Here is a 20,429-nt window from a genome sequence, read left to right on the forward strand (position 1 = left end):
TTATCTTTTCGTTGCTTCACTTATTCCTACTTTTACTATTCTTATCATTGTTATTCACTTATTTACTTATTCTTTTTATTTCTAGGTCACTTTGTTGTTTCCTCTTTTATTATACTTATTATTAGTGTTTACTTATTCTTATTTCCATGTCCCATTTTTGTTTTGTTTTTTTGTTTGTTTTCACATCTTGTTTACGATCTGTTTTCCGCGTCCCCTGTTTTCCCCTGTTTTGTTTCGTCCGCTGTGTACGTAATATGTGTCTCGACGCGCGCGTGTAAATCAGGACACGACCACCATTACCAATATTCTCTCTCTCTCTCTCTCTCTCTCTCTCTCTCTCTCTCTCTCTCTCTCTCTCTCTCTCTCTCTCTCTCTCTCTCTCTCTCTCTCTCTCTCTCTCTCTCTCATATTTATTCATTATTTTCTTTCGTCTCTCCAGATTTATCGCCGTTTTCCTTTATGGGTTTCTGTTATCGGAGTTTCCTGAGACTTATCGTATGCATCAACTTTTTTTTCTTTCTTTTCCTCCTTCTCGTTTCTATTTATCGCAGTGTGCCATGATTTCTTCTTTCCTTCCGTTTTCTATTTTGATTTTTTGTTTTATTTTATTATTTGGTTATTTGGTTTTATTTGTATTTCAGTTTTTTTTATTTCTTGTTATTCTTGATTTTAATTTCCGTTCTTACTTTGTTTATATTGTTCCTCATCATTTCCTCTCTTTTGATAATTTATTTTTTCCTTTTATTTGCTTCTTTGGATTCATTTATATTCCATTTTCTCATATTTTGTTTTATTTATCCGGTCTCCTTCTCTTTCCGTCTATAGATACTTTTTCTTTTGTTATCCCGTCTCAGTTTCGTTATTTTTTTCATTATTTGTATTTGTATATTTGTAGTTTTTCTAATTATTTTTTCGTTCTTTTATCATTCACATATTTTATCCTGTTTTATTCGTTTCAGTCCTGTTCGTGTTTTATCAATTACCTCTGCAATATTTCCCTTACTTGTCTTAAATATATTGTCCTCCTCTCGTTTTCTTCCTCGTTTTCTTTCTCTGTATTCTCCTCGCGTTTCATTTCTCCGGGTTATTATCCCTTTGTCTTGTTCTCTTATTTTCTTTGTCTCCTTTTCACTCTTCTCACGTTCTTTTATTGCTTCCTTGTTTTCCTTTCATTTCCATTTTAGTTTTTCTTCTCATCTCATGCCTTTAACTCTTCCCCTGTCAGCTATTTTTTTCATGACCTTTTCCTTGCCTCGTATTTTTTATTTTTTTATCTTTCATTCTCCTTTGGAACATGTATCGTCTTTCGTAACTATTTTTCCCTCGCTCAGCTCTATTTTCCTTCTTTTTCCCCCTTAACGATTGATTTTCTGTAGGTTTTTTTTTTTCGTATATTATCTCTGTGTATATTTGTTTCTGTCAGTGTCTGTCTTTCTTTCAGTCCGTCTTTATGTCTGTCCGTCTTTCTGTTTGTCTGTCTTTCTCTCTGTTTGTTTCATTATCCACTTCTCATGTCAATTCACCCTTAATCTCTTCCTTATTTCACTCGTATACAAGACCGTCTGACGTGTCCCATTCGACATGTAAGATTTCCTCATTCCACATCCGATATATCTCATTCCACAAGTATCTGACAAACCTAAATCCACAACTAATTTACCATACTCCACATCAAGCATACCTCACTTCACCGCCACCATATCTCATTCCACTTTTCCTTTTTTCAGACTCGTGGTTGGCTCCCGCTCCCCTCCCCACCCACACTAGCCGAGGACTAACGGTGAAGTGACCAACAACACCGCGAGGAAGAGGAAACAATCGGTAGTGACCTAACCTTGGACCTCTGCCCTCCTCGCTGAGCCACGTGACATCACCTGGCCTCACCTCATCCTAAGCTAACCGAACCGAACCGAATTGAGCCAAACCGAACCTCACCCAATGGCTCCGTGCCCAGCATAAGGAATTAGAAAAAAAACAAACAGATCCAGACAGGGTCACTTTCACCTACACACACACACACACACACACACACACACACACACACACACACACACACACACAAACATACACGCGCACACTCACACGCAGAAGTACGACCACCACATACATAACACAAAGACTAACACGCACACACACACACACAAACATAACATACATACCCACACGAAACTCTAACAAGCACTCACATACACTGTACTCTGTTGTGACTTGAACTTGAACTTGTGGTGATAGTAGAGGTGGTGAGCAACGTTACAGTGTGTGGCGAGGAAAGGCGAAAAGAAGAGAGGCAGAGAGGAGAAAAAGAGGGGAAGAGGAAGGGGGAGGCGGTGAAAAGACAATGGCGATGGATAAGGACGCGTGAGTGACTCTTCATCTCGCCCTCATCACCAAGCGCATCATCATCACCACCGCCAAGGACAAGGACATCACCACCACCAAGGACGAGGACGCCGTTACTCGAGGTCCTGTTTTGTTCCCGGTCCTTCGCTCCTTTAAGGCCACTCCTACAAGTCCCCGCCATGTTGATCTGCAAGGCATAGGTGAGTGTTGTTTATTTTGTCACTGTGGTCGAGACTTTTTATACTCTTTTTTGCGGGAGGAGGCTGGCAGAACATCTTCCCGTTTTCTTTCGTGTTTTCGCCATGAGGTCAAAAAAAGGGACCATTATGAGAATCGTGTAGAAGGGAGAATGAATAATAAGAGTGCTTGGAAATGAAGAAGAAGTCATGCATCTTTTTTTCACGTAATACAAGTAAATGAATGTGACATGACGATAGCTATTAATTTATGGTGATGGTATATGATGATGAGTGTGTTGGTTGTGGTGATCGTGTTTGGTTGTGGTGCTGATGTATGTGGTTGTAGCGATGGTGTAGGTATGTATGCTGATGATATATGGTAGTGATGGTGTGTTGTGATGATAAAGGAATATATATGATGATGATGATGTGTGGGTGTGGTAGTAAGACTTTATTGGCTGTGGTGATGATGATGGTGTGATGTGTGTGTGGTGATTGTAAGATGCAATAATGGTGTATCGTTATGATGTCTGGTAGTGAAAAGTATATGGTGTTGTTAGCTTCCAGGTGTGATTGTAGTGGTGATAATGGTATACGGTGTGTGGTGGCAAGGGCGTGAGTGGTGTGGTGTGGTGACAGTCGTTTATGGTGATTGTGTGACTGGTATGGTGTGTGGTGATGCGTGTGGGATAGTGATGTGTGGTGGTGGTGACAGTCGATGGTGGTGGTGGTGGTGGTGGTAGTGATTGTTAGGGGGAGAGAGAGGAAGTGGTATTGACACTTGTGATGACTGATGATTGATGATGATGATGACTGTACGTGATTAATAACCTCTGTTGTTGTTTTAGAGGAGGAGGAGGAGGAGGAGGAGGAGGAGAAAAGAGTGATAATGAAAATATGGTGAAAATTAAATGGAAGAATAGTTGAGAGGAAAATTGATACTGAAATAGAAAAATAGGAGAAACGTTAGAGGTTGGAGAGAAAAATTAATGATGTGATTATGGTGGAAGAGTAGGTCGAAGTAGAGAAGAAAAATCTATTGCGAAGAAGAGAAAATGGAAAAAGTAGCTATAGGAGGAAAAATGAAAAAAAGTAAAAAATCGTTGAAGAAAGGGAAGGAGGAGGAGGAGGAGGAAGAGAAAAAGATAAGGAGGTTTAAGCGAAAAAAAAAGGATGAAGAGAAGATAATATATAAACAAGAGATAGTGTAGGAACATGGATAAAAACCGTAAAGAAAGAATAAAAAGATGAAGAAGGAGGAAGGTGAGAAGAAAAAGGAAGAGGAATAGTGATATCTTATGAGGATGAGGATGATGAAAATGGGGATGCATGATGGTGATTATAAATGATTGATGATGATATTAAATTATGAGGTTATGAAGAGGAAGAGGAAGAGGAGGAGGAGGAGGAGGAGAAAGATAAGGAAGAGATAAAATTGAGACACATTTTCTTGATTACCTAAAAACATTCTATATACTAAAAATCTGTCCCGATCTAAATTAGTACACACACACACACACACACACACACACACACACACACACACACACACACACAAGAGCTGCACCGTCACTTAATAAATCACACTTGGCTATTACGACAACTAGCTTCCCTTCCCCCCCTCCCCCCTCTCCTCCTCTCTCCCCTCCACTCCCCTCTCCCTCCCCTCTCCCTCCCCCTCCCCTCCCTCCTCTCCCTCCCTTTTCCGCATTCTCCCCTCATCCCTCTCCCTCCTGCATTCGCCTCTCCTCCTCCTCCTCCTCCTCCTCCTCCAATTCCTCCTCCTCCTCTCCCCCCTCCTCTCACATGTTTCCCCTTTATCCTCCCTCCTCTTCCTCATCTCCTCCTTCCCTCTTATCTCTCCTCTCCTTTAAGCTGTTTCCTCTCTCCCTCCATCTCTCTCTCTCACTCTCCTCTCTCCCTCCTTCTTTCTTCCCAATTCTACTTCTTCCCTCCTTTTTTTTTCCTCCCTTAACATATTTTCCTTTTTATCCTTCCTACTTCTCTTTCCCTCCCTCTTACATCTCGTCTTCTCTTTCTCCCTTTCTCTTCTTCTTTCTCCAGTCTTCCTTCTCCCTATCTTCTTCCTTTCTCTCTCCTCTCTCAATCTATCTCCTTCACATTCCCTCCCTCCCTCCCTCTCTCCTCTCCTCCATCTATTAATTTCCTACCGCTTCCCTCCCTCCCTCCTTCCCTTTCTCCCTTAAACTATTGGCACTCCTCTGCAACTCATGCTCCCCCTTCCTCTTCCTCCTCCTCCTCCTCCCTGATTCCCACGGTGTGATTGTACGGGAGGAGGAGGAAGAGGAGTGTGAGGAGGAGGAGGAGGAGAGGGGGGCCAATTCTCCCTTCCTAGCATTGATTTTTGGGCGCTCGGGAGGTTTAGGATTTGAGTGTATGGTGTGTTCCCCCTCCCTTACCTCCCCCCCTCCCTTTCCTCCTTATCTCCCCTTCCCTCCCTCCCACACCCTTATCCCGCGGTCCATTCATCCTTTCCCCAAATATCTTCCTCTTTATCTTCCTCTTCATCTTTGTATTCATCTCTACATCTTCCTCTTGTTGTTGTTGTTTTTGTTCTTCTTCCTCTTCCTCTTTGCTGGGTGACCTCCTCTTCTCTTCTCTCTCCCTCCCGCTGGCCAAGTGACCCTTTGACACACTTGTTGCCCCACTTCGAGTCCCGTTCCCTGACCTAGTCGCTATCTGACCTCTTGACCTCATCTTTCTCTTCATCTGGGCTCCTTATTAGCTCTTTCTTTGTCTGTCTGTATCTCGCTCTCTGGTTCTCTCTCTCTCTCTCTCTCTCTCTCTCTCTCTCTCTCTCTCTCTCTCTCTCTCTCTCTTCCATTTCACTTTAATCTTGTGTTTTTCTTTCTTTTTATCTTTTTATTTCGCTTTTTTTTCTTTTTTTCCCTTTTTATCGTCAGTGTGTATGTGTGTGTGCGTGTGTGTGTGTGTGTTGCTCTGCTTCGGATGTTTGATCTCTGTTTGTCTTGTTTCTAGTGAATGCGTTTGTTTTCCCATTCGATCGTGTGTGTGTGTGTGTGTGTGTGTGTGTGTGTGTGTATTTGCATGTATGTGTGTCTTCGTATGACAAACTTTTACATTCTATTTTTGCCTCCTCTTCTAACTCTTCCTTACTACCTTTTTTTGCATCAATGGAAACAACTAAAGGGAATAACAAACAGAAAAACAAATCCTGTCAAGTGACGCAACAGTGAAAGAGTAAAGAATCAGAGACCAGAAGAGAGATCGATTTCGCTTATCTTAATACTCTCAAGTGTCAGTTCAATCATACACAACACATTTTTTCCCTCCTGGTCCTCCTCCTCCTCCTCCTCCTCCTTGTCGTTTCTACCGTGTGGTGTCTGTGTATGTATGTATTCGTATTGACAAACTTCTTCAATATTTTTTCCTTCTCCTAACTCTTCCTCACCACCTTCTTCCAGTACTTTCGAATCTCAAATCTTTCATATACAACACAATCCTTTCCTCCTGTTCCATCTTCTCGTCCTCTCCTCCGTGTGGTGTGTGTGGCTTCCTGTGACCCCCAACTTCCTCACTCTGTCCCTCGAATCTCAAATCTTTCATATACAACACAATCTTTTCCACCTGGTCCTCCTTCTCCTCGTCCTCTCCGCCGTGTGGTGTGTGTGGCTGCCTGAGACCCTCGGCTTCCTCACTCCGTCCCTCTGCTGCTGCCTCGTGTGTCCACCTCTCTGTGTTATGGTAATGTTGGTGAGCCTCGGGAGCCCTGGACAGCGGGTTGGTTTCCTTCAGTTAGGCGTCGACACAAGGCGCGTGGAGGGAGGGAAAGGCGACTTGGTGAAAATTGAGGAAAAGAGATGGAAATAGATAGATTGAGAGAGAGAGAGAGAGATAAGTAGGTTGATAGCGGAAGAGAAAGAGGCAATAGAGTAAGGAAACGCAAGAAGTAGAAAATGAGACGAAGAAAATAGGAGATGAAGACAAAGGGATAATACACTAGGGAAATGATACGAGAGAAGAATACGAAGAAAGAAAACAATGGAGAAAATTTAAGTAGGACAAAACTAGATTAACAAAATAGTGAAGACAAAAAAATATCACTAACACTACTACTACTACTACTACTACTACTACTACTCTCTTATGTTCCCCTTAAAATGCTCCCAATCAAATGTAGTCCCTCCATTAACATAACATATCGTCATTGTAATATCTGGGTCATTATCTTAAATCATTCATTCAATTAGTAGAGTCATCCTTTTCCTCCCCCCCCCCCCCCCTTCCTTCCTCCCTCCCTCATCGTACATTTTCTTTCTTCCCTCCCTCTCCTTCTTTAATCAGTCCGTTTTCCCTCTTTTCCTTCCCTTCCTCTCCTCCACCGTCTCTCCCTTAATTCCTTCTTTCATATTCCTCGATTCTTTCCCTTCTCTCTAATCTTGTCTCTTTCCTCCTCCCTCACTTTTCTCTCCCTTTCTCCTATTTTTCCCCTTCCAATCTTCCTCCCTCTTTCCAACCTCCTTCCCACCAGTACTCATCTCCTCCCCTTGTGCATACTTCCTCCTCATTCCTCCTACCTCTCCCTCGCCTCCCTCTTCTTTCCCTTACACTTTCTCCCTCCTCTCTTCCTTTTCCTCACACTCTCTCCTCTTCCCTCCCTCTCCCTTCTAGTCTCTCCTACTCTCACCTCCCTCTCCCTCCCTCCCTCACACACACACACACACACACACACACACACACTCTCCCAGCCGCTGCTGACGCCACATCTTTCATTGATCCAGTTTCACTCTCGCTCACCCTGCCTCGGAGGGTGTCGGGATCTGCCTCTGCCGCCCCCATTATTATTATTATTATTATTATTAGTAGTAGTAGTAGTAGTAGTAGTAGTAGTAGTAGTAGTACTGGTGGTAGTGGTGTTGTTCTTCTTCTTCTTCTTCTTCTTCTTCTTCTTCTTTGTTGTGTTGTTGTTATCCCTATTGTCATTATCTCTTGTTTTGTAGTAGTAATAGTAGTGGTAGTGGTGGTGGTAGTAGTAGTAGTAGTAGTAGTAGTAGCAGTAGTATTGGTAGTAGTGGTAGTAGTAGTAGTAGTAGTAGTGGTAGTAGTAGTAGTAGTTGTAGTAGTAGTATTGGTAGTAGTTATGTAAGGAGGTTCTCGACTGTTTATTCAATCTGAAGTTGGTTAATAAGAGGAGGAAGGTAAACATTAGTGTGTGTGTGTGTGTGTGTGTGTGTTAGGCAGACAGGCAGGTTGCTGTTGGTATCAAATATATAGAGAGAAAGAAAGAAAAAATCTGACATAAAGTAGCAGTGTAAAGTTACCGATTGTGTTAAATTAAAGAGAAGGTAAACATTGGTGTGTGTGTGTGTGTGTGTGTGTGTGTGTGTGTGTGTGTGTGTGTGTGTGTGTGTAGGGAGGGGGGGGGGGTTGCTTGTGCATTAGATAGATAGATAGACAGAGGTAGATATATATATACAGCGAGAAAGAAAGTCTGATGGAGAGTAGCTACGAGTGAAGTTACTGATTAAGGGTTTGATAAAAGAGTACAAAGTAAACCAACGCTCAAGCCACTCACTTAAGGCCGTGTAAACAGGAACCTTACTAAGACTACTAGGGAACACCAGACACTCAACCTGAATAGCACGACCCAGCGAGGTAGTCGGCTCTAGCCCGGTATGGCGCAGGCAAGTGTTTATAGGGGCGCCATCCTGCTTGGCTCATGCTTTTTCCCCCGGAGCTCATCTTTGATCCTCTTTTTAGGGAGAATGTAGAGTACGGGTTGATGGGTGGTCTTCAGGGCAGCATGTGGGTAGTCTTAGGCCACTCGGCGATGGCTGAAAAATTGTCAGCTTGTTGGTAGCGGCGGGCGAACACTGACCACTCATCCACCTCAAAACAAAACAAAATGAATAGATAAATAACCACACTCTTCAAAAACGAGGCAAGATAGTGAGGGAAAAAAAGGAAAGTTGCTTAGGAACATAATACTTGTCCTATAATCTACATGGGGGCGAAAAATTACTCATTCCGAAACCAAAACAAACAAAAAAAAAATTCACCCCGTAAACCAAGGAGGATGATAATAAACAAGAATTCTGCAGGCCAGGCAAACTTATATAGTACACAAGCAGGGCAGACTGAAGTATTATATATGCGCCAAAGAAAATGGGATGTGCGGAGGAGGCTGCGGGTGTGAGTAATGCCTTTGATTATCGTTCTTATGGTTACGGCGAGGCTATGCATAGAAAACGGGGGAGGGAGGAAACAGGGTGATAAGGGAGGCACACATACAGGAGATGCAGGGACGTAAGCGAAAGTGAGTGAGAAAATGGGAAGGAGTGAAAGGATGGGATAGTGAGGGAAAGGGAGAGTATGCTTGAAGAAGGAAAGAGAAAAATTTTGAGATTGGCTAAGATAATCGGAGAGGATTGGAAAGGAGATTGTGAAGAGGATTATGAAGAGGAATGGAAAATATTATATAAAAGAAAGGAAAAGCGAAAGGATAAATGCTTAGAAAAAATAGGAAAACGGTGGAAAAAGGAGATTGTGGCGCAAGAGAATAGAGATTAAAATGTGAAAGCATGAGAGAAGGGGACTGTAGATGAAAAAGGAAAAAATAAAAGATTCATAAACGTGAAAAATAGATTGTGTAAAAGGAAGGAAAAATAATTATCAAAAAGCCGAAAAGTGTAAAAGGAAATTCTGCGAAGTTAAGGTAAAATGTAGTCTAGACTAAAACTGCAAAAAAATAAAGGAAAGTAAAACGAGTTGGTGCCATAGAAGGTGAAACTAAAAGGTTAGAAATAAAGAGGATATGGGAGAATGATGGAAAAAAACTATTGCGTGGGAGAAGGGGAATGTAGAAGGTGAAACTAAAAGGCTGGAAATGAAGAGAATACGGGAAAATGATGGAGAAAAAGATTGTATGAGAGAAAGGAAATGTGTGTGAGAAAGAGAATGTAGAAGGTGAAACTAACAGGTTGGAAAGGAAGAGAATATGGGAAAATGATGAAGAAAAAGATTGCTTGAGAGAAAGCGAATGTAGTGTGTGAGAAACGGAATGTAGAGTTAACGAGAAAAAAATATGAAAAAATAAGACAAAGATAAGTAATACAATAGGAACAAAACTAGGGACTGAATAATGCAAACAATGAGAAACTAAAAAGGAGCTTGAACGTTAGGTAGAGAATGTCAAGCTGAAGATATATGAAAAAAAAGATAGATAAGGGATAAGAAAAAAATATATATCCCTTCGGAAAAAAATGAGAAATTATATCAGTATTAAAGTAAATGTCTGCCCGTTGAAAAAGAATCACGCAAATTAAATAGAACATGTCAACAAGAATATATAACAGACGAATAAACGCGTATGGCATTACCGAGAAAAAGGAAGAAAACGCACTTGGAAAAAGATAAAATAAAACATAAATAACGTTCAATAATTGTTAGTCTGTGGGGAAAATTATTAATGAAGAAAACATGAGTAATCAAACGAAGAATGAATATCGTTAACAGCACTCATGAAATTAGTTAAAGAAAAGAACGATGACAATAAATTCACCGAGCATTCACAGAGGAAAAAAAGGAGAGTTGCATCTGATGAGGTGACTTACGTATTTGCGAACTGATAAATGGAAAAAAAAAATCATATAAATAGATTCATAATTAAAAGCAAACCAACGCACGCACAGGGAAAAAAAATAAAGACAAGTAAAGAAAAAATTGACAAATGAATAAATAATAAAAAACTAAAACAGAGAATAACAGAATAAAGATAAGATAAAAAGCTAAATAAACTGATAAACAAATAACGAATAAACAAAATAATGAACAAACTATCTCATGGAAACAATAATAAAACCAATAATAATCGATCAGTCAAAACCAAGGAAGATCACGCGAACAGCTACCCGAATATATCCCTTTAATAATCACCTCATTACACACCTTTACCAATCACTTATGGCAGCGGGAATCACCTGCCCGCGGGTTATGCAGGTGTGCCGGCGCAGCGAGGCGTGGAGGTGAGGGCGCTAATTACCTGGCCAACGGCGGCTCGGCTCGTTGGACCTGGCGATCTGCAGCGGTTACCAGAGTGGCTCCTTCCATCCTCTCCGTCTTCCCTTCTCTCGTCCCATTGAGCGGAGCAGTGTGGAGTGAAGTGCATGGTGGTGGTGGTGGTAATGGTGATGGTGGTGGTGGTGAGTTGCGGGGGGGGGGGGAGGGGGCTCGTCTGTGTCTTGTTCTTCTTGTTAATGTTAGTGTTATTGGTATCTTACTGTCATCATTTTACTGGTGTTTGGAAAGAGAAGAGAGTGGATTGAAGTGGATCTTGGTGGTGGTGATGGTGGTGATCGTGGTGGTGGTGAGGGTGGTGTTGGTCAGAGTGGTGGTGATGATGGTGGTACCGTGTCTTTATTTTCTTTTTTTTTTGTTGTTGTTGTTGTTGTTATTGGTATCTTACTGTCATTACTTTATTTATATTTAGAAAGGGAAAATTGGGGGTAACGAAGATAAAGAGATCAGGAAGAAAAAAGGAAAGGAGGAGGAAATGGAGGATAAAGTGAAAAGAAAACGGTTATGATTACGAAAAGAGAAGGAAAAGATAAATTGCAAGTTGGCATCCTACTAATATTATTTTTCTGCGTTTTACTGTAAGATGAAAAGTTTGAGGTAGCAAAGTTAAAAAGGTAGCAGGAAAGAAAAAGAGAGGAAGAGGAGGAGGAGAAGGAGGAGTAGGAGGAAGAGGAGGAGTAGGAGGAAGAGGAGGAGGAGGAGGAGGAGGAGGAGGAGGAGGAGGAGGAGAAATAAATAAAAATAAAACGGCGATGAGTAGAAGTGGAAGAGAAAAGAATTAATAGCAAGGTGCGAAATGAGGCTCATCAATCATTAGGCAGGTGCGGAAGTTACCTGATAGTTAGCGAAGACAGGTATTGAAGGAGGAGGAGGAGGAGGAGGAAGAAGACGTGAATGAAAAAGAGGAAAGGGCGCTGGAGGCTGAGATGGAAGGAAAGACGGAGTAAAAGGAGAGGAAGAGAGCCTATTCAAAGACGAAAAGATGCCTGAGGGAGAAAAATATGAAACTGAAGTAGAGGAGGAGGAAGTTAAAAGAGCGGGCCTAAGAAGAGATGGTGAAGATGCGTAAGAGAGCGACTACAAAGAAGGAAGTGAAGCGAGGGGATGGGCACAGGAAGGACGAAGGAGGGAAGAGAGAATAGAACAGATTGTATAGAGAAAGGAGAAAGAGGGAAAATTACTAATGGAAGGAGGGAGAGAAGGTGAGAGGAGTGGGAGGAGGAGGAGGAAGGATTGGAGAGATGAAGAGGTCTGCAAAGGGAAGAGAAAGGCAGAAGGGAGAAGTATATACAACAGAGAGGAGGGAAGGGATGAAAAGAAGTGTGGAGGGATGAGAAAGCGATTGATAAATAGACAAACAGAACGGCAATGTAGACAGACTAAAAGAGATACTAAAGCAAAGGACTTAACTCAGAAAAAAAGACAAAGATAGAAAAACAAACACACATAGAGGAAAACAAAACATTCAACATCCAGAACGCGAAACGAACAGGTATGGCAGTAGTCTGAACGCCATAATACAGACAAACAGACTTATAGACAAATCATAACCAAATTCATTACCACATCAGGTCACAGCCTCCTCCTTCTCTCAACATCCCCCCGCCACCCACCCACCCAAATACACCACACTATTGACGCCGATATAATCATTCACTGGGCTGATCAGGATTAGAGGAAGGTGGCTAGAATTGATCCCTTGTCCATCCCGCGGGAGTACCTAGTCACTGTATCATAGCCCTCTTAGCTGTGTGAGGGGGGGGGGGGGATATGGATACTATTTTCTTCTTGTATTATATTGTTTCATTTTGGTTTATTATTATTGCTACTATTTTCTTTTTTGTTGTTATTTGTAGTAGTAGTAGTAGTTGTAGTTGTAGTAGTAATAGTAGTAGTAGTAGTGGAAATACTATATATATATATTTTTTAATGCTGGTAATATTCTTTTTGCAAGTCACTATTTCTCTGTTTATATATACATTTTTTTTTTGTCTGAGTTCTCCTTCATCATATTCCTTCATCTGATTCATCTTACTTCCTTCGCCTCTCTCTTCATGTTTCCTTCTTATCATCATCATCACCTATATCTATTCACTTTTATCCTTCTACGGAACATGTCGCTTTAATTTAGCTGTCTCTTCCTTTCGTATCCTTTTTTCATTTCATTTCCCTTCTCTCGTCTGTTTCTGAATTCTCTGCCGCTTGGATTCCCTCATCGCATCCAGCCCCCAAGCTCATCCTTTTCGTTGCTTCCCATACTCATCGCCCCTCTCTTCCGTGCCACCCTCTGTCCTTCCTTTCCCGCGGCTCTCTCTGCTTGTCGATGTGGCTTACTTCCTGATCTCATCCCCTATTCTCTCTTTCGTCTCTTATTCTCTTTACCTCTCTCTCTCCCTGCTTTGGTTCCGCTTCCCCTTCCACTTAGTAAAATAAAATAGTGGTGTTGCTCTCTCTTTCTCTTTTTCCCTCTCTCTCTCTCCCTCTCTGTTTATCTATCTATCTAGCTCTTTATCTGTCTACGTATCTGTCTATCTATCCTTCCTGAAATCACCTCCGTCTGCTGTGAAATTCCTTTGTATTTTGTTATTTTTTATGTATTTTCCCTGCATATCCACTACATAAAAAAGGGATGTAAAATATAGTAGTGAATTCATTTTGTTTTTGTGTAATCATCAAAGTTAAATAGAGGTAATTGTCTTTTAAATGTTTACAGTACTACCAGAGCTATACCCTCGCCATTGCTGATTCACACACAAGCAAACACACACACACACACACACACACACACACACACACACACACACACATACACACACACCACAGTTAGCTATAAAGCCCCCCATAGCCCAGTTCTCGGTTAGCAATCAGTGCGTTCATCTGTCCGCCAGCCCAGTCCAGGTGTTTCCAGGTAGCGCCTCTCGCCGTTTACCTGTAATCACTGCATCCTGCTGGGCTTCGTGCTAGTAATGACGCACTGATGGAGAGGTGGGGTTCCAAAGCTGCTTCTGGTGAGTGTGTGTGTGTGTGTGTGTGTGTGTAGTATGTATATTTGTATGTAGGGTATGTGTATCTCCACCTTTCTGTATGTATGTATGAATATTTGTATGTATGTTGAGGAAAGGAAATGAAGTGGAGGGAAGGGAAGATAAAAAGTTAAGGAAGTGAAGAATAAAGAGGAATAAAATAAAAGATATGAGAAACGCAAGGAAAAGAAGGAAATGAAAGACATGAGTGTGTGTATCTCTCTTTGTATCTCTGTCTGCGTCGTTATGTATGTATATATGCATGTGTCTGTCTGTTTCTATTTGTATATGTGTATGAATCTTTGTATGTATGGTAGCCCATGTATGTATGTATGTATGTGTGTGTTTCTCTGTATCGGTGTTGTCGTCCCGTCCTCGCAACACTCCCATCCCTTGCGCTGAGTGTCTGTCGTCGCCGCTCGTAAAATAGAATAAAAAATCGTTTAAACTTTAGCCATTTCTTGTTAGCCGGCTGTCAGTCTGCTCGGATGCCCCTCGCGGCCACTCCTTCGTCACGCGTCCCGCTCAATGCACGGACAGGGCGACAGGGGCGGCGGGGAGGGACAGAGGGTGACGGAGGACAAAGATACACAGAGCAGAGGTGGAAATGCTAATAGCGATGCAGTAGGGTGGCAGGGAACAAAGAGGGGGTGTGGTAGGGTGAGTAAGGTGTGGCAGGAAGTGCAGATATGTAGGGTGGTTAAGGGAGGAACAATAGTATGTCAGAAGGGAAACAAAGGCTGGAGAGTTCGGTACACAGAGGAGGTAGGGACAATATGGTGACAGTAGGGTTAATAGGGAACAAAGATAGGTTGCTGTAGGGTCGGTAAGGTGTGGTAGGAGGTGCAGATGTATAGTGTATCGTGAATATAGGAACTTAGGAGGATAGTATTGTCACAGTGGATGGAGAGCTTGGGTACACAGAGTAGAGAAGGATTGATAGGAAAATGAGTATTGATGTATGGTGCAGAAAGGAGGTGTGAAAAGTAAAGTACCAACAGAGGTGACAGATGAAGATTCAGGGAGCGGAAAAGGAAGAGGAAAGGACACCATGGTGGGGTTGGATGGAAGAGGATGTTGATAGAAAAGGTAAAGGGTTATATAGTGACTAGGATTGACAGATACGGAAGATTTATGGAGCAGAAAAGTTAAAATAATAAAGTATCGGCAGAGGGGACAGATGACGAAGATTTAGTGAACAGAAAAGAAAGACAAGAGGAACAGGATGGCCAGGATTAGGTGGAAGAGAACGGAGATGAAAGAGTCAGAAATGAAGTATTAGGAACAGCAAAATGAATAGAAGAGGTTGAAAGAGAGCACAGCGATTTAGGATACGCAGAAGTGATTAAAACGACGAAGTGACTTACAGAGAAACAGAGAACAGATGTTAGACAACCAGCAAGTACAACAAACGACAGGAAATAACTTTAGGGAGACAGAATGAGAGAGAAAAGAAAGAGCGGGGGATTGAAAACACGGGGAACGAAAGGGTGGAAGGTGACAAAAGAGAGGAAGAATAGAGAGATTTTCAAAGGGGTCATAACAGTAGGGTGGCAAACACGGACAATCAAGTAGACAATAAAGAATATAACAGAGAGGTTTGTAAAAGGGTCGGAACAGTAGGGTGGAAGACAGCGAATTTCAACGTAATAGAAAGAGACATGGAGTGACAGAAAGGCTTTTGATTATTTGGTTACAGGACGAAGACAGACAGTTACTGAGGAATGTTAGAATGATAAGGAAGATAATAAACTGAATCAATATACAGGTTGTGTTCTGGTGATACTTATTTGGTTGTATGCTCTATTTCCTATTTATTGTAATTGTTTAGAAATAGAAAGATTGATAGATAGGTAAATAGAGAGAGAGAGAGAGAGAGAGAGAGAGAGAGAGAGAGAGAGAGAGAGAGAGAGAGAGAGAGAGAGAAGTAAAATAATTCAAAATAACGAGGGAAAGCGAAAAAGAGGACAGAAATTAACAAAAATATTAGGTGTAAGAGAAAAGCAAGAGACTTAGTAAATGGACGAAAAAGTTGAGAGAGGAAGACGTGGCCACTCATTAACAGTTACACCATAAACAACAACACCATTAACACCACCACCATTAACAGTAGCAAGAAGGACGAGCAAACCCATCATTCCTGCCCATGGCCTTCCAGAGACAAGTCTAACACTGCGAAATCCTACAAACTGACCCCTTCTTCATTATGTGTCATTTATTAGCACGCTTCGACATGCCCTTGACATCCTCCTCCTCCTCCATCCTCATCCTCATCCTCCTCTTCTTCCTCTCTTCCTCCTTTTCCTCCTCCTCCTCCTTATCCTTCTCCTCCGGGCCTGACCTGACTTGACCTTACAAACCATCACTTGACCTCTTAGGAAAATTCACTAGCTGTTCGTGTTCTTTGGGAGTCATGGGCTTGTAGGGGGATATGTTGTGTATGGGGGGAGGAAGGGGAAGGGGGGTGTTGTGTACAAGTGTGTGTTTGTAGTATTCTTTTATTATCTTTTTTATATTATCACTTTCCGCTGCTTTTGCTTCTACTACACTTACCGTTTCTTCCCCTCCCTTCCCTTACATACATAAAGAGTGCATGAAAATTGGCAAGTGTTCGCTATTCGCTATTTTATGTGTATCAGTCAGTCGGTCTGTACTTATTTCAGTGATAAATTTGTTATTCATTGCTCCTTTCTCTGCCTTCCCTTCTCTATATCTCCTCTCATATCTCTTTTTTTCTCTCCTTTCCTTCTCTTCCCTCCTCTTACCTTTCCTTCTCTTACCTTTCCTTACCCCACTACCTTATCTTCCCTTTCATTCTTGCTAGTTCCACTCTATCTATCTGTGTAACTATTTCTTTCTCCCACACACTTCTGTCCTCTCCCGTTCTACTTCTCTCCCCTTCATCTCTTCACCTTGAGCTTCTTTTCACCTTCCCTGCATTCAATCACGCTGCCTCTTCAGAATCTGCTTGCTTTCCTCTTTCTCCTTCTTCGTTCTCGTCCTCTCCTCTCGGTCATTCCTAGCGGCTATTTGTATGTGTTCCCTCGAGTAATGTTCCTCTCCGTTTAGTTCATGTCTCCTTCTATTTCCTTCTCTGTATGTATGTGTGTGTGTTTTTTATGCTGTGTTGCTTGTCTTTCTTAATTTCCTTCCATCATGATCTTTATTGCATTCTTTATTTTCCTGCTTTTACTCATTGTTTTCCTTTTCGTTTTGCTCCTCTTCCATATTTTCCTCTTCTTTTGTTTCTTGTTTTGTCCTCTCATCATTCTTCTTCTCCTCCTCCTCGTTTTTTACTCATTTTTCCTCCATGTCATGTCCTCAATCACCTTTTCCTCCTCCTCCTGCTGCTAATTATATCCTCCTCCTCCTCCTCCTCCTCCTCCTCTCCTCCTCCTCCTTTTCTTAATTAAATAGATAAATAAGAAATGATACCTTTTCACATTCTAGTGTTTGTTTTTCTTCTAATGTTTGTCTAGTTTTCTCCTGAAGGGGATTGCACTGTTTGCAAATCCGACTTGGAATAAAAAAAACAAAAAAGAATAATGGAAAGAAAGAAAAGAATCATAAAATACCGTCTCTGTCCCCTTCATGTACATTCTTCTTTCTCTTTTTATAAGGATATTTTGGGGGACTTGATTTCATTTGGTGAATTTCTAAAAGGTGTCATGTTGTCGTCGTCATCTGCTTCTTGTTTTCTTTTTCATCTTCTTCTTCTTCTTCTTCTTCTTCATCCTCATCTTCTTCTTCTTCTTCTTCTTCTTCTTCTTCGTCTTTTTCACCTTCTTTTCTTCTTCTTGCTTTCTTCTTCTTGCTTTCTTCTTCTTCTTCTTCTTCTTCTTCTTCATCATCATCATCTTCTTCTTTTTCTTCTTCTTCTTCCTCTTTTCATTTTCCTTCCTCTTTTTCTCTCTGCTTATGTTTTTCAATGTAACGACAGGAAGGGAGTGTTTAGGTCAGTAGAAGGAACGTCAGTTAGTAAAGATACTGTGAACGGACACAGGAGCAGGAATTTCAGTTGAAAGTGTTAAATAGCGTTCTTGTAATTGCTGCAGTATTTCACTCAACATCGTTTAATAAAGTAGACAGCAGACCAAGACAATGGGGTGATGAAATAGATAGTTTGAAGAAAGCAACGAAAATTAAGGAAAAAATACATATAAGGGAGAAACAGAGGAGGCGGAGGAGGAGGAGAAGAGGAGAAGGCGAAGGAGAAGAGGAGGAGGAGGAAAAGGATAATGGTTAGGGAATGGAAAAAAAAAGTGTTAATTGGCAACGTGGAAGAGGAGGAAAATAAGAGTCAGTCATTATGGTTAGCCAAATTTGACCGCCAAACATCTTAATCCCTCTAAAACAACAACAGCAACAACATCACCACTACCACCGCAATTACCCACTACCACCACCAACAAAACCCTATATTTGTCCCATTCTAAACTTAACGTGGAAGTTAAACGTGATGTGCCTTTACCGCAGACTTTAATGAGACTTTGTGGGTCTGCCTGCCATGACTGGGCGGGACGATGGAGTGGTGGCCGCGGCGACCCTTGCTGATATTAAGAGGTTTTGGTCCTTACTCTATACAAGTGATGAGTCCTTCCTTTTTCTTCCTCTCAGCAATATTCTTTGGTATTTTTACGTCAATAATTTTGCCTTCTCTCAATCTTCTCTTCCTACTTCCTTTCCATTCCGTTCTCTCTCTATCCTTGTGTTTGTTTTCTCTTACATTTTCGTTTCTCTTTCTCCCTTGCCTGTCATTGTCTTTCCCTTCCTGTCTCTTTGTTTTCTCTCATTTTTATCTCTTCCCCTCTTCCATTTTATTCTCTTTTTATATTGTGTTTTTCTTTCATTTTCCATTCTCGTTTCCTTCCCCCCTTCTCTTCCCTTTCTTTTTTCTAATCTATTTATATTTTACCTTTCCTATTTTTCTTTGCATTTTTGATATTTTCTCTAAATTTTACTTTCCTTGGTTCTTTTCTTCTCCCTCTTTCCATTCTCTCCCTTCTTTTTTTGCTTTTCCTTCTCTTCCTCTTCGTTTTCTCATTTCCATTTCCTTCCTTCCTTTTTCTTTGCCTTTTGATTTTCTCTTATATTTTTCAGCTTTCCTGTCATTTGTTGTCCCTCCCAGTTCCTTCTCTTTCTCCTCCTATTTTCTTCCCCTCCTCTTCCCCTCCCATTTTATTCTCACCATCGCTTTCCGTGTCCTTTTTTTTCTCCGGATAGTCATTCACATTTTTCAGTCTCTCCCTTCCCTCCGTTTTCTTTTCTTTTGCCGTCCTTTTCTCTCCTTCCCTTTCTCTTTTGTTCTCTCTTTCCATCCTGTTGTTCTAAGTTCTCACGTTGTCTTTTAATTCTCTTCATTCTTATTCGACAAATCTCTTTTCTTCCTTGTCTTTTATATATTTGTCTTTTCTATCGCTGTTCCATTTGTTCTTTCCTATTGTCACATCGTCCTTTAGTTCTCTCATTCGTATTCAACAAATCTATTTTCCTCCACGACTTTTGTTTCTTTCTTTTGTTTCTCTCTTCGTCCTGTTCTTCCAAACCGCCACACTGCTCTCTTTTTCTCTCATTCGTATTCGACAAAAATCTTTATCTCCCTGTTCTTTCTATTTGGCTGTACATTTTTTTCTCTCCTCCCTCTCTGTCTTTTCTTCTCTCTGTGTTGTTCTTGTTCTTCCTAACTATCACATTGTCATTTATTTCCCTCATTCGTATTCATCAAAAATCATATCCTCTCTGTTTTTTCTTCTAGCTCCACGTTTTATCTGCGTTTCTCTTCCTCTTTTTCTCTTTCTCGACTCTCTTTCTCTTCCCTTCCTCCTCCTTCCCTGTTCGTTAGCCAAGTCTTCAAACCCTCGACTTAGTATTTGCTCTCCTCCCCGTCTTAGTCCATAACCTTGACTTCCTTCCCACTCTTGGTCTCGGTCTTGTCTTCGTTCCAAATCTTCGACCTCATTCTAGCTTCTGTTCTAGGCCTCTTTTTTTGTTCTTGTTGCCTCGTCTGCCGCCTGTCCTCTTTCTTGTCGGTAAACTCTTCCTTGCTACCGTCTTTGTTCTCGCTCCGTTCTTGCGTTCTTCTTCTTCTTCTTCTTCTTCTTCTTCTTCTTCTTCTTCTTCTTCTTCTTCTTCTTCTCGCTTTCTTCTTCTTCTTCTTCTTCTTCTTCTTTCTCTCTATCTATCTACTTATCTATCTACGAGTATCTCACATTCCTTTATTCTGCTCCTAACATCGCCCCGTTTACCAAAGATTGATTAAAAGTAAACTGATTGATCCCATTAGAAATGAACCACTTAATCTCACGCCTTTCACGCCCTCTAACCCTCCCCCCATCTCTCTCTCTCTCTCTCTCTCTCGCTCTCGCTCTCGCTTTCTGTCGCTCTCTCTCGCTCTCTTTCCCGTATATCTCAGACTAACAGGATGGAAAGCCTATGAGAAGATACTGTAAGGACACTGTTACCGGCCTCCTTTTCGTCCTCCTCCGCTTACCAATGGAGTTATAGCAGGAGAAGAAGGAGGAAGAGGAGAAGGAGGAGGAGGAGGAGGAGGAGGAGGGGGAAGAGAAGGAGGAGGAGGAGGAGCTTGTGGTTACGGTGACTGCCTTCTATTAGCTCTTGTTTATGCTGAGGAGTGCACTTGCTGGCATGTTACCAAGGAATATAGATCGAGAGAGAGAGAGAGAGAGAGAGAGAGAGAGAGAGAGAGAGAGAGAGAGAGAGAGAGAGAGAGAGAGAGAGAGAGAGAGAGAGAGAGAGAGAGAGAGAGAGAAGGTGGGGAAGAGAGACAGCAAGGACGTTAAAGAAGGAAAAAATATAACGAGGAAAGTAG

General features: G+C 41.6%; 1 protein-coding gene across 9 annotated transcripts in view; it reads left to right on the plus strand.

Annotated features, from left to right (window-relative positions):
- LOC126982620 (cubilin-like) overlaps positions 1-20,429 on the plus strand; it is a 182,142-nt gene that overhangs the window by 15,798 nt on the left and 145,915 nt on the right. For all 9 annotated transcript variants that reach the window (XM_050834815.1, XM_050834816.1, XM_050834814.1 and 6 more), the window contains exon 2: positions 1,728-2,540. The gene's annotated coding sequence lies outside the window, so the exon portion shown is untranslated. The remainder of the gene's footprint in view (positions 1-1,727; positions 2,541-20,429) is intronic.

Source organism: Eriocheir sinensis, chromosome 51 (assembly GCF_024679095.1).
Source record: "Eriocheir sinensis breed Jianghai 21 chromosome 51, ASM2467909v1, whole genome shotgun sequence".
Classification (NCBI taxonomy): Eukaryota; Metazoa; Arthropoda; class Malacostraca; order Decapoda; family Varunidae; genus Eriocheir; species Eriocheir sinensis.